Here is a 24,448-nt window from a genome sequence, read left to right as displayed (position 1 = left end):
TGTATCATGTGTCAGTATTTCATCTTTTTTTGTGCCAAATAATACTCTCGTGTGTATAAATCACATTTTTGTTTATCCATTTACCAATTGATGGAAGAAACACTTTTTAATATTTAGATGCATGTGGGTAGGTTTGTACTACAAAGGCAAAAAGTAAGAAAGAAGTGAAGTTGTAAGATTCAAATTGGAGATGCCTTCAAAGTTTGTTAGTGGTGAAGTTATATATAAGTTTAGATTTAAGTTCGTATGGTTGTTGGGTCAAAAGGAAGAATATCATCACATCAATCAGGACATCTTGTCAGTTCTATCTCTTGAATACTTCTTAAATTTGCTCTCTTCTCCTTCTCTCTGGTAACTTATTTAAGCCACAGCTTTGTTTGGTCATTGCATTACCACTGTCCTGCCCTACACCAGGCGAAAGGAACATTTCTAAAGTCATTTTCCCTCAGGAGTCAGAAATACTTACCAGAGCCTGCAGGGCTGCTTCACACAGCCCTTACTGCCTTTCCCCCTCCCCCCTTTCTTTTTTTTTTTAATGTTTTATTTATTCATGAGAGTCTGAGAGAGAGAGAGAGAGAGAGAGAGAGAGGCAGAGGCAGAGGGAGAAGCAGGCTTCCCGCTGAGCAGGGAGCCCAACGCGGGACTCAAACCCAGAACCCTGGGATCATGACCTGAGCCAAAGGCAGACGCTTAACCATCTGAGCCACCCAGGCGCCCCTCCCCCCCTTTCTATTGTATATTTATTTTGTATTTAAGAGGGATAATGGAGTCCTTTCCGAAGTTGTTTGAGCACCCTAAATTTCAGCTTGTACCACTTCAAGAACTGTGTGTTAAGAATCCCTTTTGGAGCCTGGTGTAGTGGAAAGAGCTCAGGAGCTCTGGGGTCCACTGAGCATCAGAAACATACTTGTTTCCTTTAAGCCTTTACCTGCAAAATAGAGGTAATACTTTGCAAGTTATTATGAAGATTAAGGGAGATATTATGTGAAAGTATCTGGCACATAGAATGTGCTTAATAAACTATGTCCTTTCTACTTTTCATTTAGATTATCTTTAGAATGTAGTAGTTTTGATACCCCCTTTTTTTTTTGCTGAATATAGAGACTGATATGAAGTTGCCTATAATTTAGAGGGTTTTTTTTTCCTTCTGAAGTTTGTATCTTTGTCTCAGAATTCTGTTTTGTGAGTCTCAGGAATTTTATTACTGCTCTAATACCTCTGCCTAACGGCAGTACTTACATGCACCCCTGCCTGTAAGAAGGCAGTTATTTATTATCTTTTTTCTCTAAAACATTTGTGTGTCTGTATTTTTATATTCCCACATTATAAAAGTAATTATTCATTTAAAAAAATAAGAAAATTCAGAAAATAGAGAAGAGATAAAATTTAGTTGCAAACCGATCACCTGCTCTGGTGTCCATTGTGGTTTATCATTTTCCAATCTGTTCTATGCGTGTATACACATATGTGTCCATGTTTTGTGAAATAGAAGTTGGATGATACTGTATGTTTTGTTTAATTGCTTCTTCCACTTGCCCATGTAAGTGTTTTTCCATGTAGTATCATGGAGGTATATAATTCTTTATGGCCTCATGGAATTCCAGGGTATGGGAGTACTGTGATTACTGTCACTCGTCCTCTCTGCATGGGTGTTTAGGTCGTATCTAACTTTTCCTCATTATAAACAGTGGTGGCTTTGATTTTGAAGTCATGAGTGATTCTGATATGCTTTTCATCTTCTGAGTGAACAGTACTCATGAAGTAATTTCCCTGAGATTTAATGCCAGATCCAGTTCAAAATCGCCCCTCCTGCCTTGCCACAGGTCTTGTGTGATGTTACCACTAACATGACAGTACTTTCTCTCTCTTCACTTATTTTGCTCTTTATCTGGTGCTAGTTTCGTAACTCCTTCATACCCACGCCTCCATTTACCTTCACAGAACTCTTCGTTTTCTCTTTGCCCCATGGTGGTGTCCTGTCTGATCTTTAATTTTCAAATTATTATACCTTCATATTGTTTAACATGTCTTTGCATTTCACTATTGATTCTTATGGTTAAGTTCATTAATTTGTTACCAGTTTATTTTTCATCACCTCATCCTAAATTTGGGATTATTTAAATATTTAATTTTATTAATTATTCTAAAAGAGAATGCTTGCTTTCTTCCAAATAAAAGAATCAGTGGAGTGGTTTGTATTGTGTAGTACAGTCAAAAGATACTATCTTTACAAATAATTGTCTGTTGCCCAAAATTGGGATATTCCTAAAAGTGTTTTTAATTCAGGACTGCTTTTCCTCTTTCTGGGTCTAGTTTTGGCTCCTGGTCAGTTGATTATGTCCTTAAGGAGCATTAGCCATTTTAAATAACTTTAATATGAAGCTAAGTAAATCATATAGTATATTCTAGAGCTATGGCTATTAAACTTGAGCATGCATCTGAATAACTTGGAGGTCTTGTGTACTCACAAACTGCTGTGCCCTACACCCAGATTTTTTGATTCTGGCAGTTTTGGAGAGGGCCTGAGAATTTGCATTTTTAATAAGTCCGCAGGTGATGCTGAAGCTGTTGGTCCTGCAGCCATTCTATGAGAATAACTGTTCTTAAGGAACGTAGAAATCATTTTTGGATTGTCTGTACTCTTTGTAATTATTCATATTCTTTTTCTCTTTACACTAGTGTACATGACAGATATAACTGAACATATTTTAGTAGAGCTGTTGCTGCTTATTTTTATATATTTTTTAAGATTTTTATTTGTTCATTTGAGAGAGAGAGAGAAAGAGACAGAGCACAAGCAGGGGTAGAGGCAGTGAGAGAGGGAGAAGCAGACTCGCCACTGAACAGGGAGCCCGACGCGGGGCTCCATCCCAGGATCTGGAGATCATGACCTGAGCTGAAGGCAGACGCTTAACCATCTGAGCCACCCAGGCGCCCCGAGCTGTTGCTATTTAAAAAACAAACAAAAACCCTTATTAGTAAAATACAGAAAGGTTATTGGATATAGAGCTATAGCCTGGTGTGAGCCAGACCAGTAGTCAAGACGCCTGGAGTCCTAGTTCAGGGTCTTGGGTTTGGTCCAGGATAGGTTTTCTTAAATCTCTTGCAGTCTTCGTTTCCTTGGAGAAAAAAAATAATTGCTACTAGGTCTCTCCTGTCCCTGCACTTCCTAAATCTGCAGGCAGATCCTCAGTGTGTTTACACAGGCTCACGATATCAAATATCTCAATTAAGAAATGCTTATGTGTTTTCAATAAATGTGCAAAGTAGTTCTAATAGAGGCAGTATTTTAAGGCTTTATCATGATGAGGATTTAGAATTTGGATATGGAAATATTTTGAAATCCTAGATACTCCAAATGGCTTTGGACATCAGAGCTGCAGGAGAACTGATGGTTCATTTGTCAGGTCTGCTAAAATATCAGGTTGAGCCTGGAAGAAAGGAGGAGGTGAGAGAGAAATTTTAAAATAATGGGAATTGAAACTGTCCTTGGATACATTTGATTCATTGGATCCAGGTTCAGTTCAGTGTGCAATTCTCTAGTTCCTTATCAGATGTAACTAGTAGTTGTTACATTTATTAGTGTACTGGCAATTTGGACCTTTGGGTTTGAAGTTCTTTCTGCTTGACAGCTGACATGGGGGAGATGTGTAAAACCTTTTGCAGGTGGCTGGCAGGCATGTTACTTGTATTACAATGGAAAGGATGCTCTATTGGAAAAAGCGCAAGAGGAAAGGGCTTTTGTAGAGGATCACTTAGCATGTAGGTGTGTGAGAGGTGAAGCTAGACAATGCCTGGCAGCTGATGAGAACGCAGCCAAGTAAGATGAACAGGAAGTTTCTGCAAAGCACCTCAGCCTCTCCTATTCAGTACTTGGTTAGAGGGCCACTGCGTTAGCCAGGTGCTTCAGTTATACCGTAGAGACAAGTCTCATTTGCTGTCACTGTGAGTTGGAATTTTAGATCTTTTTAGAAAGTCCTTTTGACTATTCTTTTATGGTTGTTGTCATGCTCTCCCTTACAACTCCCCCCACCCCTTTTGATGACGTGACATGTATAGTCTTCTTATCTTGTCAGAAATTAGGAGAAAATTTCAGCAGAGTAGGAAACCTTATGACCCAGAAAACATTTGCCTGAAGTGTTCCCATGTGAGCAATGGGCATGGGCATATACTAAGAGAGAGGGGAAAAAAGGCTTTTTGTTGAGAGTGACAGGCAGACAGGACGAGCAAAGTTTAACTTAAATCCTCTCATTGATATTGGAAAGTCATAAGCCTTCATATGACACTGCCACATTCATCTCACTGTGTGATCTGGAGCTCTGTAGCTTGTACCATAGTGTGTGTGTGTGTGTGTGTGTGTGTGTGTGCGCGCGCAGTGTAAACCTTTTATGAACTGCAATGTCTGATGCATCCGTCTGTCTGGGCAAGAATGTCCCTTGATAGTAAAAAGAACAGCAATCAGGACAGAATTGGTCAATGCGGCATGTCTAATGGTGGGAAGATATTTGAAGGACTCGCTATAGACACAATAGTCTCTCTAAATAGCCTCTTTGCAGCCGGAGTCTTATTGCAAACAGGTTCATTAAGGAGAGACATTCTGACACACAGCATCACAGTAATGAAAGTAGCTCTGTTTTTCTAATATTGTATCTTGCCACTTCAGTTATGCTGCTAGTACAAGATTTCCCTTGTGTTGTTGTATATTTCTCCAGAAAAAGAATCAGTCTTCATAGAATATACAATTATTTTGTACAGGAATGTATAACTCATACCTAAGATCCAGTCCTCCCTGTTTATGTGCACTAGTGCAAAAATAATTGGCAAACACATCTTCCAGACCAAAAGATTCCAGCACCTTCAATTTGTTGGGCTAGAAGATGTTGAGCCAGAGTTATAATAAACTTAAAAAAAATGTGTAATGTTCAAAATGGATTTGTGATCAATCATAAAAGAAACAAAATATTAGTACAGTTTCCCACGAGGTGTAATTTTTTTCCCAGGGTTTTAGCCAACTCCAGTATAGTATCTGTTCAAAGAGGGGGGAAATGCAAAAGGTTTTCATCCACCAAGCTTTACATATAACTACTATATGAAGACTTAAGCTATTGGATTTTCTGCCTGTTAATGTACAGCATGAACATTATGAACATGGAAAAAAAGGTTATATTGGTTTAAAAGTGGATATGGAAAATTTAATGTGCTCAAGTGGGAACAATGGCATATTAAAAAAAAACACTCATGACACAGATCTAATAATTCACTTGCCCCTGTAGGAGAAGGGTATCAGCTCTGATACTGGCTCATAGTTTATTTTTATATACACCCCTGGTCCCTGCAGTATACCCAGTGTGTGGGTTCCAGAGAAAAGAAAGAAAATAATCCGTAGGGGAAATCAGCCTGGAAACCTTTCATTAAATACATTGTACTTTGTACTGTGTCGTTCACAGAATCTTCAAGAAATAAAGAAAGGAAAAACCTGTTATCAGTCTGCATGTGTGAAATATTATATTTGAATACTATCATTTGTTTTAAGATTAAGGCAGAGGCTGCAGACATATTATTAGTTATTATTCACTTACATCTGGTAGATAATGCAACAGGGATTTAAAAATTCTTTTTCCATTTCTAGTTCCCGCCTTCCTGTCTGCCACCCTCCCCCCAAACAATGGCAAAGATACTACTTTAACTTAAAACTATGCTGGATAAAATATTTTCATGTTGGCAATGTTGCTTCTTTATAGAGGATTGGGGTGTTGAGGGTAATAAAATGAGTCTTAAAATTCTTGGTGGAGTTTATCTGTCATTTAGCAAAAGATGCATTTCTAGGGAAAATTGGAGAAAGTGGTAAATACATTCTTCCATGAGAAAAATATACACGCTAGGGGTGTAACTATGAATAGTGACACCTTTATCAAGTTGAATGTCCTTTGGAGTAAGCCTTTGTCTTGTCATTATAGTTCATGTATTGCTGTTGGTGGGCCTTTGAAATCTGTAAACGTCTTATCTTTTTTGCTGACTATTCATGCAGGATATGCTAGGCAAGCCAACTGTGACACATATTCTGCTTATACTCGTAGCTGTCTCTTGGACGAAAATGAACACACATCTTAAACCTAAAACCTTGGGTGCCATATCACAGTATTTAACGAACTTCCAGAATAGCAGATATTAAGAATTTGGTTTTGATCTCAGATACTTGGGAGCACATTGTTCTACACAGTCTCTTGAAAGATTTATTATACCTGAAGTAGCTTGTGTTGAAAATCATATTTTAAGTGGAGAGGGTTATAAGCCTATCAGTCTCACCAGACTGATAACTTTTTTCACACCTGTTAGACTCAGTGCCACCTCTTAGCCTCAGGACAGATACAGCACATTCCATTCCAGATTAGGTCATCCTGCTAAGAAAAAAAATTACTGTATGAATTGGGTGAGGGATGCAGAGCTTTTCCCTTTGGGAGATTGGTTATCACAATTACTGTGGGTAAGCTCCTAATTTGGAGGCAGTTGTTCCAGTGTTCAGGTGGATCATTTCAATTTCGGTTCCTTTCCTCCAAGTGCTTGTCAGTTGAGTTTCTTAAGCCATAGACGATTAATTTAGAGATGTTGATGTCATTTAGTACTTAGGATTTGGAAATACTTTCTGACTGCGGATCGTGAAGAAAGTGTCTATTTTTCAAGGGTGGATGAGCTCTGGGGAGAGGTTTCTTATTACCACCATCTCTGTTTTACTTAAATGGAAGAGCACAACCAGTCCATCTCTGTGGATATTGAAGGTTGGCCCCGATCTTTAAGTGACAGTGGGTGGGCATCTCCTGGCAGCTCTCCCATATCTCTGGATGACCAGTCTCTCCCATTCTGAGATCAGGACCTCACCTTCTAAATTAGCATTGAGCCACAATACTGTGTCAGGTGCCCTGCTATTGAAGTGCTTCAGGAAGGAATGAGCTTTCTGTTTTTCGCCATGACTCTTGGGTCTGACGTTTATCTGAGGCCAGTAATTCATTAAGCAAACCGTTGGTCTTCATGTGTGCGATACCTGGGGTCCCTCTTTCCAACCTACTCCTTTGCAAGGTCCCATTTCTCTGCATTCTCATGGAGTATCAGAACAGGTATTTATCCTAGAGCACTTCCTGGGGCCTTGGAGATACCCTGTAGGGTGGTGTGCACTTCACATCCACTAGGGCTTTCTCAGGGTCACAGACAAGCTTCAATGGCAACGAAGCTACATCCACATTAATGTACTAAGAGGTGGCAGATCTTTTGTGTGTGCCAGGCATTCTGCTTGATGCTTTGCGTGCATCATTGTTTTGTCTTCACATTAAGCGGGTAAAACGGAGCCTACTTTTCTCCCTTTGGCAGGTGAGGAAACTGTGTCACTGGTAAGAGGCAGGACTGGGATTTTCAGACCCAGGCCTGCTCTTATTCCCAAGTCCGTGCCCCTTATTGTTACTGACATCACATCCTACGCTGTGTGGTCTCCTTGAGCTCTGCTCTCCCTTCCCTTGGCTCTCATGCCCATGGAGTGACTTCTTCGTGGTACTTTGGGGCCAGTCTCCTACTAGCCAGGTGACTGTTAGTCCTTTCCCAACTGAGCTGCACTTTCCCTATCAGTAAAACAAGGGGGAATGGTCCCTCTTATTTAACCTGGTGTTGTAAATAAATAATGAAGTAATGTCTCTGAAAACACATGTTGTTTATTGGTCATCTTCTTTACGCCAGGCACTGTGCTAGAACTTCTAGTGACATGGACAGGCATAGTCTCTGCAAGCCCTTGTAAAGCTTGCAGACCTGTGGACACTGAAACAAAAATTTACAAAATTTCTTAGTTGTGCGTTGCATGTCTAAACCATACATAGATGATGAACTGGCTTCAAGTTTAAGCCATGGTCCGTACAGGTGTTAGACTTTTCCAGGTTCCTGTTGGTGATTCTCAAAGAAACCCCCTGCTTTCTTTGGTGTCGTCTTTTTAACCGAAATCTTTTAACATTGTTCTCTATTTCAGGTTTCTGGAAGTCAGAAACCTGAGAGTTCTGCCCCTGCCTGCTCCTCAGCTTTCTCTCCCCCTTTCTCCTCTCCTTTCTATCTGCATCCCTATTACTTAGTTCTTTACCTTTGCCTGTTTTGCTTTCTACCTTTCTCTGATTTCTGAACCCAGTTTAAATTTAATCCTCCTTCAGATCCTAGCTCAGTCCTCACTGGCTTTAAGTCATACCCTTCTTTTGATGAATATTCTTTTATTTATTTATTTATTTATTTATTTATTTATTTATTTTGCTGGACCATAGGGTAGTTCAACTTTTATTTTTCATTTTTAGTTTTTTATTTAAATTCAATTAGCCAACGTATAGTACATCGTTAGTTTTTGATATAAAGTTCATAAATATTCTTTTAAAACAGTAATCCCAATTTTGCAGTTATCTTTGCTTGTGTAGGAAATCTGCTTATTTCTTCAACTAGAATGAAAGTTCCCTGAGGTTACGGGCCACTTCTCTGTCTATCCATCCCAGGCACAAATCTGTTTTCGAATATTGAAGTAAATTGGATTTTCTCCTCATATTCTTCTCTGGAACAGCTCATCCTTTTTCATCTCTAACATTTATTCTGCCTTCATGTTCAGTTGGCCCGTTGAACTGAACACTCCACACATTTCCCAACTCTGCATTTCCTCCTTTTTTCTAATTCTTCACTGTCTCCATTGTCTTCATCCAAACTCATTTCCTCCCCAGCACTCCCGCAGCCCCCCATCACTCGCCATCTTCTGGGTAGGAAGATCTACTTTGGAAAAGGTTCCCCGGCATCCCTCATTATTTCTGCAGACTGTATGTCTAAACCATTACTTGGTGTAAGTTCTTCGGACTTCCTTCTTTATCTGAATCATGTAACTGGTCTTGTCACCTCTTGCCCTGAACTGGTAATCCTTCTAAAACATAGATCTGATCATGTCAGATCTTAAAAGCCTTTGATAGATACTAGTGAAATGATACTCTGGGATTTATTTTCAAACTATCCAGTGGAGGAGGGGAGGTTAAGGGGATTAGGGGGAGTATAGGTATAACAAGATGGACCATGTCCTGATAACTGTTGAAGCTGATGGTATGGTTTACAGGGGACTGCTTCTACTATTTGCATTTGTATGTTGGAAAACTTCATGATACAATTAAAAAATAAAACCCAGCAAACTTTGGCTGTACACTGTATAGACAATATCTGAACTTCTTTGTAGAGCAAGCAGTGCTCTCATAACCCTCCCCATTGTCTCTTTTGGCCTCAGATCTCTTTCAGCCCAATAGACCGACGCTCTGTTGCTTGCCCTGTCCTCAGCACTGATTAAAAAGACTCAGCTTTAGGACGAAAATCCTCCCTGGACCACTTCATTAGCCCGATTGGGGTCTTCTCTCCTTTTGGCTTCCCTGTCCCGTTGATGGACCATCCCTAAAGCCCATCCTGTTGCTTCTTTGTGTATTGCTGTGCTGCCTACCATTCCACCCATCATTGAGGACTGCCCAAACCAAGAAGGTTCCCACTCCACCATCTCCAGTTTCAGTCCAGCCACTACTCGCTGCATGCCTATTGAGTGTCGGGCACTAAATGAATGTTTGAGATAAAATCTAGTAGTTCCTTCTGGCCTGTAGTGTGGGGCAGCATTTGGGACTAACTTTGGTTAGTGGATTCCCTTCCTCCTCTTCATTCCTAAGATCATCCCAAACTCTTTTCAGGGAATGAAGTATATATATCCTTAAGAGATGATAGGTAAACTGTACTGTAGAAATCCAAGACAGCCAAATATTCATTAGCATGTCAAATAAAACCCTTTGTCCAGCTTTTGCCCAGCTTTTTTTTAAATCTCTTTTTAGGGGCGCCTGGGTGGCTCAGATGGTTAAACGTCTGCCTTCGGCTCAGGTCATGATCCCAGGGTACTGGGATCGAGTCCCACATCAGGCTCCCTGCTCCTTGGGAGCCTGCTTCTCCCTCTGCCTCTCTCTCTCTCTCTCTCTGTCTCTCATGAATAAATAAATAAAATCTTTAAAATAAATAAATAAATAAATAAATCTCTTTTTAATGGTGTCTTTTAAAATTCTCAGGCTCTACATTTACACTTACGAGGTCCCCCTCCCTCTTTTTGGTCCACTCCATAAAACTGGGTGGGGGGGTTGTTTTTGCCACCTAATGGTTTATAGGAGGGCAGCTTCCAGCCAGCCTTCTGCCAGAGCCCATCCTAAAGTCCCTACACTAGGCTCTAAAGGTGAGCAGAAGAATAACCCTTTTCTCAACCTTGACAATGTATTTCACTTATTTCTGGCCACTCAGTTATTCCAAACTCCAATATGACTGTGGAGCCCAGAGTTGAAAGTAGAAGATGTTGAAAAGATTTGAGAAATGAACTGATTTTTGTGGCCTGGAGAAGTGAAGACCAAGGTATGAGTTAATCACGGTTTCCAAACACATGAGATAATTTTACATGGAAGGTGGTACCAGCTGTTAGCCTTTTGAGGGAAAACAAACAAAAGGACTTAGATTGCAGCTGGAGGGATTTTAGTTAGGTAGAAATTTTTCAGTAAGTGGTGCTGGGTGGGAACTGGGTTCCCATCCCAGTAGATTGTTGATTTAGGTCCAGATTGGAGGGCAGTAGGGTGGATTTGAGGAATTTAAGTATCCTGAAAATTGGGCTTTGTGATTTAAAAAAAAAATCAGCAGCTGTGAATGCCCTCTGTGCTCAGCACAGTAGAATGAGGATTCCCTCATCCCTCCCACCTTCCCCCCAAGTTGAAAGAAATTAACCTCAATTAAAGAAAATAGTGATGGATGGCTACAGAGATAAATATGATCTATCACACAGGAAAAACTACATTAAAAGAACATTAAGTAAGGTTGGGACAGAAAGCTCTAAAAATGAAAAAATTCACAGTTAAGTTTGAAAAGTGGTATTGTTTACATCACTGTTAATATGTGGACCTAACAGGACACATTAAGAAATTATGAGTGTGCTCTGCTGTGCTAGGAAGTCAGTTTTTTGACTTGACACACTCTGCTTAATATCCACATTCATTGCCCAGCTTTAATTAAGGCATCGTCCGTGAATGATTATAGCCCATGGAAAAAAACCTGTTACTTTTACCAGAAGAGTTTTGGTGTTTGTTTAAATATTAAGTTTTGGAGGGGGCCAGGTGGTGTTTCTGTGACTCTGTGCATTTCTTTTTTTTTTTTAAGATTTTATTTTTAAATAACTTTTACACCCAGTGTGGGACTCAGACTTACAACCCAGAGATCAAGAAACACATGCTCTACCAACTGAGGCAGCCGGGCACCCCAGCTTTGTGCATTTCAATACCTGAGCAGATTTCAGCTTTTCTAAAGTCAAGAATTTATTTTGTAAAGCAACTAATTTTTTTTTTTACAAAAGTTTAATAATAAGGACAGTTTTTTTTTTTTTTAAAGATTTTATTTATTTATTCATGAGAGACAGAGACAGAGAGAGAGAGGCAGAGGGAGAAGCAGGCTCCCAAGGAGCAGGAAGCCCGATGCGGGACTCGATCCTAGGACCCTGAGATCATGACCTGAGCCGAAGGCAGACGCTTAACCATCTTAGCCACCCAGGCGCCCCCCTAAGGACAGTTTTAATAATGTTGAGCGATATCATTTTGTATGTATTGAAAGCAAAATTTAGCTTTTATCTCTTTGCTCTAGGGGTGGGTTTTTGCTGCTTAAGAATAGATCTAAAATTTCATATGTGTTTTTTAAATAAATTATTACCTTGTAGGGGCCATAATCACAATCAAATCCAATCACATTTTCAATTTATAAAATCACATTGTGGTCCTAGAAAGTCTTCTTCACTTAAAGCTTTTACCTTATAAGATTTAGCTGTTTACTCTGTGTTTTTGTGTGTATGTACATGTGTGTTCACTATATCAGGGACAGAAATCCCCCAAATGGGTCTGGAATAGCAGGGTTTCAATGTAGGGGATAGAGTGAATATTTTGTATGATAGAGCTTGAAGAGTACAAAAGTTAATCATCTCTTTCCATTTTGGGCGGAGGGAGGAATTTTGAGTTCCTCATTGACCACAAACTTATTTGTGGAAGGGGATAGTGAAAATTAACCTATTTCTGAAATCACGGAGCTATGAAGAACAAATTGAATTTAGCAAATTTAGATATTAAGTTTTAAAATTTTATTTTAATGCAGAAAGAATTTGCTTTTGTATTTAAAAAGTGTAAGTATATGTAGATAAATAAAATCATACCAACTTGTATAATTCTACATTAATAAAATAGCAGGTGGGTTAAAAATGTTATATTAGTAATTTTAAGAAAGGAAAATGAGCCACAATTATTGTAGAAGTTTTCTATTTTTGTTACTGAGTCAAATGAAATTGCCCTAAGTGAAATGATAATTAGCCAGTAGAACTTACTGCATACTGACCTGGGTAATAGTAATTTCGGTACATGGTCTCTTGTCACAGATTTTTAGGTTAATTTTCTTCCCAGATGGATGAGTTTGTATTTCCAAGTAATTAAAAGAAAAAGTTCAGGAGGCTAAAAATTCAGAGAGACAGAGAGTTGAAAATAAAAAATGAAACCGACGTCCCTTTCTGGTGATTACTTTAGAGACACCATGCATAGTCTCTGTTTCCTAGTACAGAAAATAAAACCTGTAAGCCTGTTTGGAGTTTTAAATGTAATATAAATGTAATGCATCATCATAAGTATGCAAACATGTTTTAAAACAGTATATTGTATGGAAGCAATTACTGGCAGTGAGTGAACTACACACCCCAAGAATGGGTTGGGGCCAAAAAACGAAAGGTTTCTAAACAGAATTACTTTTGTGTGGGTGGGAGAGCAAGGTTAGCTTTTATTAGGAACCAGTCCTAGCTCTTATTTTAATTCTGATCACATACTTGGTAACTGGAAGAAATAAGTAATAAAGAGGTTTCATGTTAGGATTAGGTTTTTTCTCTTGGTTAAAGTCTTCCAGTGAGAAGTGATTAGTTTTTGTAGTAGGAGGAGGACATGATGTCTGTAAACATGAACATGACCAAATGCATGTACAGCTTTGCAGTTTTCAAACTTCGGGTCTTGTAATGGTTAAAGATGTTGTTGCTGCCCTTTGTGACATGATACTTGAGCATTCTTTAGCTGGGTGTGTTGTGTTCATCTTTAACAGATTTAATGGGAACTAGAAAGGTTAAATTTTATTATCTGCAAGTAACAGGCTCCACAGTTTTTCTCCCACTCACCACTAGCTTGGGAAAAGACCCTGGTGCTAGGTGTCTCCTTTCTGTTCCCTTTATCCTTTGTGTTTTGGTCTCCAACTATGAAGTTGGAGAATAAACCCTCATCTCAAAGTGATTTTGCAGTGTAATATCTGAGTGGGTGGCATGGGTCTCAAAAATCAAAGGAAAGATACTTGATTTATATAAAAATGCATTTGTCTACTGACAGATTCTCTGGAGCTCTTTGGACTTCACTGATAGCACATTTAGGCAGATCTGTTTTCTCAGGCCAGTGTCTAGTCACCGTAGCCCCTTGAGCCAGAGAGCTGTTTGGGGTTAGACTACAGGTTGAGCTGAACAGCCAGCTAAGCAGCAGAGGGACTTGCAGCCCCTTAACTGTTACAGAACGCTGTATTGATGAGAGAGGCTTGGTCAAGTTACTTAACCTTTCTTCCTTGATTTTCTATTATGTAGACTGGAAATGATAATATCTGACTTTGATCTCATAGGGATGCTTCAATCCATTAAAGTCATTAAAGCACTTTAAGGTATAAGGCAGTAGATACAAGGCATCTTCATTATTGTTATTATTACTGTTATTTCATTACAGTGCCATATACAAAGGGGGGCTTTTTAAAATGCTAAATAGTAAGTCTCAGAATGAGCTGTATGGATTCAGTAGTTGGCAGGGGACATTAAGAGGTCAGGTTACCTGTCTCCCTACTCTTGAGGCCAGTTTCTGTTCCTCCCCACCTCTGTTAGTTTGTGAACAAAAAGCAAACGATTTTTGCTTGAAAACTGAAAAAGAAAATTGGGGCAAATGAGAGATGGCTGTAATCTACCTCCAGTTTTTTTCCTAGGAGCTGCTGTTGGTGTTGAGCTCCCTGAAGTGTATACTCTGTTGGTACCCGTCCTGCTGCTCACGTACCCTCTCTGTGGCTTGCACATTCAAGAGTTCTAAAGTGGATTGTGGGCTTTGATGAATCCCCGTTTACAACTTTCACTCTCTTTGTTTTTTTTTTTTTGAAACACCATTTCTCTAAGAAAGAAGAAAGGTTGAGGGCAGAGTGGACACACATCTTTGATTGTTTTTGGGTAGTGTTCGAAGGTGTTTTTTACAAGACGATTTTGTTTCCTAGATCAGCCCCCTCTGGCATTTGTCTCTCCTCACACCTCATATAACATTACAGAAGGAGATGCAATTCCATATGGCCTTGGATGGCATCAACTAGATGATGTCCTTGAGAAAATAGAAGATCAGCTCTTGTCTCCCAGAGTGAAGTTTCCTTCCTGAAGTACAGGTTCTTTTGATCTTAAGGTGTTACTTTTCTAAAATAACCTACACTGTCCTTTGTCTTAACTTTATGAAACTAATGAAGGTGACTATGTTGCTTCTTCTTGGTTAAGAGATTTTGCTACTTTCTATGTTGATTCTTTTTAATTTTTGGTACTCTGAGTACCATGATGCATTTCACTTTTACTACCTTATTGGAACGAATATTCATGTGCATCATACATGTAAAACTTGGTGGCATGTCCAGTTTGCAAAGTGCTTGTTCCTCAAACACAAGTGCAAGAGAATTAAGTGCCATGGTCTGAAATAGAAGATAATTCTTTTCATCAAAAATGCTTTGCAAGGGAGTCTAAGGAAAACAATTACAAGTATTAAAGAATTAAGAACTCCTAAAATAAATATGGATTGGTCAAAACAATTCATCATTTGTTATTTGGTTTTCTAACTTTTCTTCATTTACTAGAATCCTAAAGGTACACCAAGTATGTTGCTTTTAAATATGAGTAGAATGTTATACTTTTCTGAACCTCCTCTATCCCTCAAGTATTAGGGTCTAACAATGGATTTTCTGGTATTGATTTGTTTGTATGGAAAGTCTTAGATGAGATCATAGTTTTGTATTTAAAGAATCACTTTTAGGGAGCAGGAGTAAGAACACAGTTACATGAAATTGGGATTATTGTGGAAAATCAGGGACATAGGGCTGCTATAGGTATAATATTAGTTTCTCAGAATCAAGAGTAAAACAAGTGAAATTCCTTTTAAATTGTAGCTAGCTATTGCTACCTCTATACCTGAAGTGTTTTTTCTTCTTTATTTATCCCCATACATGAAAATTCTGAAGTGTGAATCATGGCTAACAAAGCTTTTTTGTTCTGTATTACCTATTTTTTGAAGAGATGCTGTAGCACCCATGATTTTTCCTCCTGTTTCCCTCCTTCCCAAATTTCATATCAATAATTTTATTTTCTATTAGATACTAAACAGAATTTAAAGTAATTTGCCACTTCTTTTTTGTGGTTGAATACACCTCCTGGGGAGTTCACAAATGACTTACATGGACTAATGTGATTTTTATCTATTTCCTGAGTGGTCAAACTGGGTCATCCTTGGAGATGCCCCAAAACTAGTGGAGTGGATGGGCATGAAACAGGTAGTTATGTGGTTATACTAGGGATCCCCTAGTATTCATATTCTTATAGTTGATAGCCAGGGTTAGGTTCATCTTGATTTGGACTGTTTCTCAACCTTTTTTCAACTATTAGGGCATAAGAAGCCTTTTTAGACATTTTATTCTAATCTTTGCCCTCTCCCACTACACACTACGCAATAAATCCTAATGGATATGATTTTGTTTGGTAGGGTTGAGTTTTGGAGGACCACAAACTATTGTAATATCTAATTTTTTTCTTCTATTGACAATGCATGATTTAAGACCACAATTGGGATGTTCATTTTTTTATACCATTATTGAGATGTAATTGACAAATAACATGTAATTTTAAAGTGTAACGTGTATATATTGAGAAATGAATACCACAGTAATATTAAACACCTCCATTACCTCACATAATTGGCTTTGTGTGTTTGTGTCTGTGTAGAATGTACAGATTATTCAACAACTTGGCTATTTATATTCTAGCCAATAGTACATTTTCTGAGACTCAGTAGTGAGTACAGCTATGGTAGTTTGGTGGTAATTACTAGTCACCTTGAGGAGAGGTTACATTGAATTTGTCTTCTCTGCCTTAGTTTTAATATGAAGATGAGTACTTGGTGGTGTGCTTAGATAGGCTTTGTTAGGACACTCTCCATTCCTGCCTTCCCTGTCCCCCCACCCCCAAGGAAGTAGCATTACAAATTTTTCTTGTTATAAAAGTAATGCATTTTCATTGCAAATGAAATTCAGAAAATACTTAGCTCATAGAGTTTCTTCAAAAATTGAACTGTTCTATGATATTTTTGTACTTCTAGCTTTATATGTGATTATGGAATGCTTTCACAGATTTAAAAATGTAACAGTAAAACTGAATTATGTATAAATGACATAGTTAAGAATGGTTGTTCTCTTGATGATTTGTTTTTAAGCTGTGTTTAGTGTTCCTTTTCTCTCCCTCTATATTGTAAGGGACATTAACACTGATTCACATTGATACTGGTAATTCCTTTTCAGTTTGAAACCTTACTTACATTCTATCAAAATGATAGGGATTTCAGAGGGGGAAAAAAAGGAAAAAAATCTGATGGTTTTTCTGTCCCTGAAGTCTTAAAAATAACTATACTTTTCCATTAAAGTCATTTCTAACATCTGTACAGAAAACATACTGCCCCTGAATAAAACAAGCTTCAGGTGTGGTCCTTGACTTCTCTCTGAAAAAAACCTTTTCATAGGAAAAAGTACAAAATAATATTAAAGGCAGTTAACTAAATAAGTCTCAATTTCAACTCAGATTTTCATGTGAAAATTACATCTTCCATATTATTAGAGTGTGAGATTATAGCCAGCTGTGGTAACCTATAATCCATTTCTCTCCATTGCTTGTTGGTGTGAACGGAAAACTATTATCCTGAAGTTAAGTCTTATAACCCATTTTAGCTGATTTAGTTTCCTGGATATTATCACTGGTATAATCAGAACAGATTCCCTCAGGAATTTATGTTTATACCAAAAACATACACTTTAACCCTGGAATACTTTCCTTCTTCCCATTCAAATGAAAGAAAAATAGTAATTTTTTAAAAAGGTTTATTTAATTGTTACATCTGTAAGTGTAAGTAAAACCAATAGATTCATCAAAGATTTTGATTGTGATAGATTCATTGATATATTGTGACTTAACTGCTAATTAAATTAGCAGATGTCACATGCTAGGCAATTAGAAATGCTATTACTTCTCAGGTAGGAATACTAACTTGAAAATTTTGAATGACTTTTGTGCAAAATAAGGCAGAGTAATGCCGCCCACGAACCATGTCCAACTCTTAAGAACCTGTGAGTGTTACCTTACATGATAAAAGGGACTTTGCAGATGTAATTAAGGTTAAAGACCTTGAGATAGGGAAGGCATCCTGGATTATCTTTGTGCATCCAATCATCACATGAATCATTAAAAGAATCTTTTCCCTGCTGTAGTCAGAGACAGACAGTTGACAAAGCAAGAATGGTCAGAGAGATGCATTGCTGGCTTCGAAGATGGAGCAAGGGGGTGTCCCTGAGCCCAAGGAACGGAGGCCAGTAGAAGCTCCCCGGAGCCTCCTGAAAGGAATGGAACTCTACTAGTACTTTGGTTTTAGTCCCCTGAGTCCTCTGTTGGACTTCTGACCAATTATTCTGTAAGATATTCTGACTGTTATCTGTAAGATAATGAATTTTTGCGTTTTAAGTCACTAAAGTAGTTGTAATTCATTATGGCCACCATAGAAAGCTATTATTCCTTGCTTTGTGTTTGTAACTTGTTGAATAAAATTATTCCTGAAATCTGAAAACTATGAAGGAACAAAAGCTGTTTGGTAACATGGATAATAGTAATTTATACAACTTATATATGGGTTGATACAAATCATTTTGCTCTTAAATAACAATGAATTGTTTGGCTTTGCAACTGTGATTTTTTTTTCTCTAGTACTACCATTGTACCAGGAACATATAGTAGACATTTAATAAATGTTGAGAACAATGAATAAAGTTACTAGGGCAAAATTTGCATTAGTTGTTGTTAACATTGGAGTTTTGAGAAAGGGACTTGAAGAAAGCTAGGAACATAAATGCTTGTGTTAGGTCTGAAGAAGTGTCTCGAAGCTTTTGACAAATGTATCTCACATTTCTGGCAGTTGTCAAGGAGTTGCTCAAGGGCTTATTGGACTCAAACCCCAGGGTGTAACTGGGTTCATTTCTCTCTCAGTAAGTGGGGCACTAGGAGTGGCCAGAAAACAGTGGTTATGAGGAGTCTTAATCTCTCAGGTAATGTTTTTTTGTTTTTTTGGGTTTTTTTATTAGTTACAAACAACAAACTTTAAGATATAATACCATATAGCAAGAGATTTGAGATCAGCATAAATACATATAAAGCAGGTAAAACTACCTACTTTTAAATTACTTTTAAGCTGCTTCTTACTTTCACTGGCTAATAAGTTGGGACATTCAATCAGAAGTATTTATTGATTCTGTTTGCACTGGGGATATAGATGCAAAGAGCTCTGCCATCATAGTGCTTATTGACCGAAAGTGAAGTTAGAAATTAAATAATTACAAGTGCTGAGAGGAAGTACAGGGTGCTATAGGAATGGATAATAACCTACTCTAGTCCAGGTAAAGAAACCATCTCTGAAGGTTTGGGAAAGGGCTTAAAAGTGATGAGAGAATGGATGGAGCTCACTAAAAATCTGGGGTCATTGTGAAGGTCAAAAGATAAAGCTGGTTAGGTTGGCAGAGGTCAGATCCTGTAGGGTCCTCTGAAAGGAGTTTGGAAAAATCAGCTGTAATTTGGATGAGAATGGTTTGGATGAGAGAAAAAGTAAATGCAAGAAAAGCTGAGGTCAGAGACTATTTTAACTATCAAAAGATGTAGTCTGTTTTAGGGTGGTAGCCACAGAGGTAGAGTAGATGGATCAGAGATTATTTTGGAGTTTAACTAAAAGCTTTGGGGGCGCTTGGGTGGCTCAGTCGTTGAGTGTCTGCCTTCGGCTCGGGTCATGGTCCCGGGGTCCTAGGGTCAAGCCCTGCATCGGGCTTCCTGCTCAACGGGAGGCCTGCTTCTCCCTCTTCCACTCCCCCTGCTTGCGTTATCTCTGTCAAATCTTTAAAACAAAACAAAACAAAACTAGAAGCTATGTGGAGATTGCATGTGGGTTTTCAGAGGGGCAGGGAGAGATTATTGCAGAAATAAAATAATCCTGCCAATAAAAGGGACACTCTTAACAACCCAGAAGAGAAAGAACACAATATATTATCGAGGAGGCATTAATAGATTTATATGCATGTAAGATAACACAGAAGTGACTAAGAAGTTGGGAGAAAATCTCACAGTTTATACATCAAAGCAGAACAAAGTGCATTAGTGTTTCATCTTCTTGAGAGAAAAAAGGCTGCTCCTTGTGAGGATGTTCTGTACATCTCATGAGAGACACTTGAGCTAATTCTAGAGGTTTGTTTTTACATATTGAGGTGATCTGGCATGTGACCTTGGAGATATCTCTACACTGAAAACTCGTGAGTGGACTTGATCCCTAGAGACTTATCTCTGTTCCAAAGGTTAATGTAAGGACTGAGCTTCACTATATCTCCAAGGAAGATAAAATATCTTTGGGGCTTTTATAAATGGAAAACAATTATTTTCCAAGTACTCGGTGGTCAATGGTGCCATTTAATGAGGTGCTCAATTCTGGTGCAGGAGCACATTTGAGGAGTCCTAGATCAACACTTGTGGAGGTTCCTATTAGACATTCCCCTAGAGGTGATAGGTAGACAGTCAAATATATTTGTAGTGTATGAGCAATCTAGGCTGAAGATAGGGATTTGGAGGACATCAAAGATCAGTTGGTAACTCAAGCCTGGGAGTAGACTGGATTGCCTAGAAAAATGGGAGGTAGGGTAAGGAAGAAAAGCGGAAGTCATGTCTTTGCTTATATAATCATGGAGTTAACCTAAGTAGATGACCCTAAATGTTGGGTACTGAATATATAATCTTAGCAGTGGTCAATATTTTCATTTTTTGATTACTTTTCCTAGGTCATGTAGCTGAAAATTTAGCTCACACACTCTTGTAAGCTAAACTGCTTTTGTACATTGTACATTCTCTTCAGTCTCTCGGGTCTCCTCCTGACTCCTTTTCCTGTGCCCATACATGTTCTCCACCCTCTCCTTTTGGGTCCGTGTGCCTTCGCATGCTGCCTTGCTCTCTTTTTGAACTCTTGCTTATTTGGAAATGTTTTCAGTTTCTTTTAGATGTTTATTCCCCTTCACAGAGTTAGGTATCCTTTTACTAGTTCATTTATTGGGTCTGGAATGTGCCAGGCTTTGAGGCCACAGCACAATCTTTGCTCTCCCCTGAGGGTCAGCAAGATGCAGAGAATGGCTGTGTGCAGATGGAAGTAGAGACGAAGGGAGAAGTATCTTGTTGGGAAGAAATACAGCTGACCCTTGAACAACATGGTTTGAACTGTACAGATCCACTTATATGCACATTTGTTTTGATAAATGCAGTAGTGTGAATGTATTTTCTCTTTCTTATGATTTTCTTAATATTTTTTTTCTTAGCCTAGTAACATTTTCTTTATTGTAAGGATACAATATATAATACATATAACCTACAAAATATGTGTTGATTGTTTATGTTATTGGTAAGGCTTCTGGTCAATAGTAGGCTTTTAGGAATGTGGTTTTGGGGGAGTCAGAATTTACACACACATTTTCTACTGCTTGGAGGGTGGGAGGATCGGCACCCCGACCCCCACATTGTTCAAGGGTCAACTGTACATCACTGTGGGGCCCAAGTGTTTCTTGGGTAGATGCATTTAATAACGATCTTTATGAAGCAGTTGTTGCACATTGAAAACGGGATTGTTTTTTGTACCTGTAATTGAGGACAAATGAGAAAATGAAATATAGGGGAAAAATATTTCCCTATTCATATTGGCAAGAGTATTTTGATCTACACTAAAATAGAAACCATTTTTGCCCTTTATTTTATTGGATAGCTCAGTTTGTAGGTGTTGAGTTGGGAGCAACTTTCCTGAATCGTGTATTAGTAAATTCTGCACTTGTTGGAAAAGGCAGAGAGGTTCCTTATTGAGAGACACTTTGCCACCTGGGGTTTGGCAAACAGAAAAACAGGTAGAGATGCCATTCAGAGACATGTTCTCATTTTATGAAGAGTAGTGACTATGAACTGAAATATAAACACAGACAAGAGTGGGCAGTAATGACTTGGACAAAGATTTTACTAACTGACAGTGTGAAATATTTGGTAGACTGTTTTAATGGGTTTATCTTAGACAGTTTTTCTGCTGTGAAAGTGTCGGTTAATAATTTACCCTTCCCGAGAGGCTAAAGAAACAATCACATGCTCTAAGCCAGCACTTTGGGGCTTGTCGCTTTGCTGGAGCTCATCTTGGCTGGAGCACTGTGCCTTGTTGGTTGCAACACAAGTACCAAGTGTCTGCACTTTGACAAATGGAGGCTTGAGAGATCTAAATAAGGCAGGGACGTTTGGAGTGATTCACTTCAAGTGACATCTGAAGTAATGGATTATTGTAACTATCCATCTGTTCCAATCAAGAAGACTATAATTACATATATTTTTCGAAAAGTTTACTTTGAAGTAGGGTGGTATTCTACATGGAGGGGGGAGTGTGGTAGTGGGAAAACAGATTATTTTTTATGGAATATTTATAAAGCTTTAGAGAAGAGGCAAACTGGACTTGCTGATGGATACCTGGGGTATGTTTTTATTGTCTAGCAAAATATTGGATGCAGATGTATGTGTAAGACTTGCCCTTTGGCAGTGTGAACGCTAATGTCAGAGACTTGAGCCCATTGCCCCTTGTCAAACAATTCGTTTTGATGTAATAGTGAACACAACTCCAGTGCAGATTTAAGTACTATTTATGTGAATTTTATTTCCCTGTTTAGTCACTGAATCATATTGTGGTGTTGGCATGGTAAGTTTTGTAATTTGTTTTCTTGTGTGAAGAGTGCTTTTCTTCTACCGGATGTTCACTTCTGCATACTTTTTTAGTTAGGCATTATGTCATTACAAAGATTTACAGTTATTTAATAATGATTTATTGTCGTAATTTATTCTGCCAGCTGTGGCACATTTTCGGTGGAATTTGTAAATCAGATTTGTACAGAAATTTACCAGGACATGCATTTCAGGATTTAATAAAACATACTCTAAAATCTCCTGAAGTAGGTAGTTTTATGCTAACACATTTGGGATTAAGCTTTATCTTAACAACCTTTGTTAATGTTCAAATTCTGCTGTGTCGGTCCCACAACCATTCAAAGAGGAGACTGTGAGATCTGTTAAAATAAAATATGTAGTTTCAGGTCATCTACTTTGCTTCCAGACCATTAGTGGTCATGTTATATTTGACCTGGGGTGTTCACATGGTATTACGGGACAAGGAAACTTCCTGATATTAGGCTCTGTGCAGTTCCATACATTTTAATCACTATTAAGATGTGTATCTGGAATCATAATAGAGAGTGGATCTAGTAGGTTATGTTCATGTTGAAGCGTTAAGTGTCAGATTTTCTCCCCCCTTTTCAAAGCTCACTGGCCACTAACCATGTGGAATACATTTAGCTTTGGCAGAGTTACCAGCTCATATTCCTCCCGCTATGTCTTTGTTATGGTACAGAGAGGGCCAGTTATTAGACTCTCTTTTTTCTTTCTCTTTTTAGAAAAGATGGTTGAGATTTTGTTTAGTCGACGGTATGCATTGGTTTAGAGAAGGATAGAATCCAGAAAAGAAAGAAAGTGTACAGATTACAACTTGTAATTAAAAAAAAAAAATCTGGCCGTTTGAGAGGCTGTCTTTGAAATGCATGATTGCCAAGTAATTTGTAAAAATGACTTGTTCTCTAAGACTGCATGAGAATTTTAGTTCTAAGACGAAACTGCTAATTCACAGCTTCAGTCAGTTGGTTATTTTGTCTACAGCAGCATGAGACATCTCATTTGACTTACTACTGCCCCCAAACACATTGACTTCATTGATCAGTTGTTTTAATATTGTGAAGACACAGTCTTTAATGTGCCTGGAAGCTGCAGTTTCAGGTAATACTTAATTGTATTTAAAGCAGTAGACTTGGTACTATCCAAGATGGGAGTGCAAGCTTTTGAAAATATTGTACCCTCCTATTTTTCCTAGCAGTTTGTATTTTGTTCGTCATGTTCAGGCACTAGTTATACAAAATGGAACAAAACAAAAAGAGCCAAAACAACTTACATTCTGAAATGTAATTCCTTCCCATTTAGGTTTTTTGGGTTTTTTTCTTTTTGCCGCAAAATGTGACAAGGTAAAGTTTATCATCTTTTCTCTTATTTCTTAAAAGATCTGATTTTTTAAAATTCTTAGAAATGTCACAGAGCAGTTAATTTTGTCTTCAGATAGAAATTAAGCCCCACTACATTAAAATTGGATCTTTTAGTGATTTCATCAGACTAAACATAACTTAAAAATAAATTTATTAAAAATATATACATAGTATGGTGCTTGGGACTTCATCTCGATTGAGTTACTATTTCTGGAAAGATTGTTACAATTTTTATATGATTACTTGTGTGCTGTTTGGACAAGTGTCTCCATAGTATTTGATATTTATTTATTTTTATTCCGAGAAAAATAAATTTGCAGTGAAAGGGAAACTGAGATAGGGGGATGTCTGGAAAAGAGAACAGAGATGGACTTTTTTTGAGAGATTTCATAGCTGATCTCTTAGATACGGTGCCACATTTTCCTTGAAGGCATTTACCACTTGTATGCTGAAGAGACCACAGAGGAAGATTGAGCTCTTTATTTTACATTTCTTCACACAGCACTCCAATGCTCACAATGTATGGGTATCTTTACCAAGTATAAATGCAAAAGGAAAGAATATTTTATAAGTAAGTTCGTAGTTCTGGATTTAGTTTTGACCTTATCAGTGTTTTAAACTTTTTCCTTGGGGGTTACCTGAAAAAACTTAAAATAATACCAGGTTAGAACTTAAAAAGGCATAGTTCAGGGATGACAAATATATTTCATCTTGAGGGTGAATTTTGAGTGACTGGTGGTGAGCACTTTGAGAGGCCAAGGTGGGTGAGGAGGATAAAAAAAGTTTTGTTCTCAATTAGCAATGCTTGCCATAGCTGCTGAGTTTCTGAATTTCTCTCCCTAGTATACAAACTCCTGAAAGTTGCTGTGATCCTTCATTTATTAATCATGTG

General features: G+C 38.1%; 1 protein-coding gene and 1 long non-coding RNA gene across 6 annotated transcripts in view; both read left to right on the top strand.

Annotated features, from left to right (window-relative positions):
• BNC2 (basonuclin zinc finger protein 2) overlaps nt 1-24,448 on the top strand; it is a 433,411-nt gene that overhangs the window by 85,773 nt on the left and 323,190 nt on the right. The gene's annotated exons all lie outside the window — the stretch shown is intronic.
• On the top strand, nt 684-14,414 carry LOC135362733 (uncharacterized). The gene is made up of 2 exons (XR_010407804.1): nt 684-10,419; nt 14,080-14,414. It is a non-coding gene; the product is annotated as an uncharacterized LOC135362733 (long non-coding RNA).

The sequence above is a fragment of the Mirounga angustirostris genome, unplaced genomic scaffold (genome assembly GCF_029215605.1).
Source record: "Mirounga angustirostris isolate CCGP_5_RB_7025 unplaced genomic scaffold, mMirAng1.0.hap1 SCAF_15, whole genome shotgun sequence".
NCBI classification, from domain to species: Eukaryota; Metazoa; Chordata; class Mammalia; order Carnivora; family Phocidae; genus Mirounga; species Mirounga angustirostris.
This window is presented reverse-complemented; position numbering and strand designations above follow the sequence as displayed.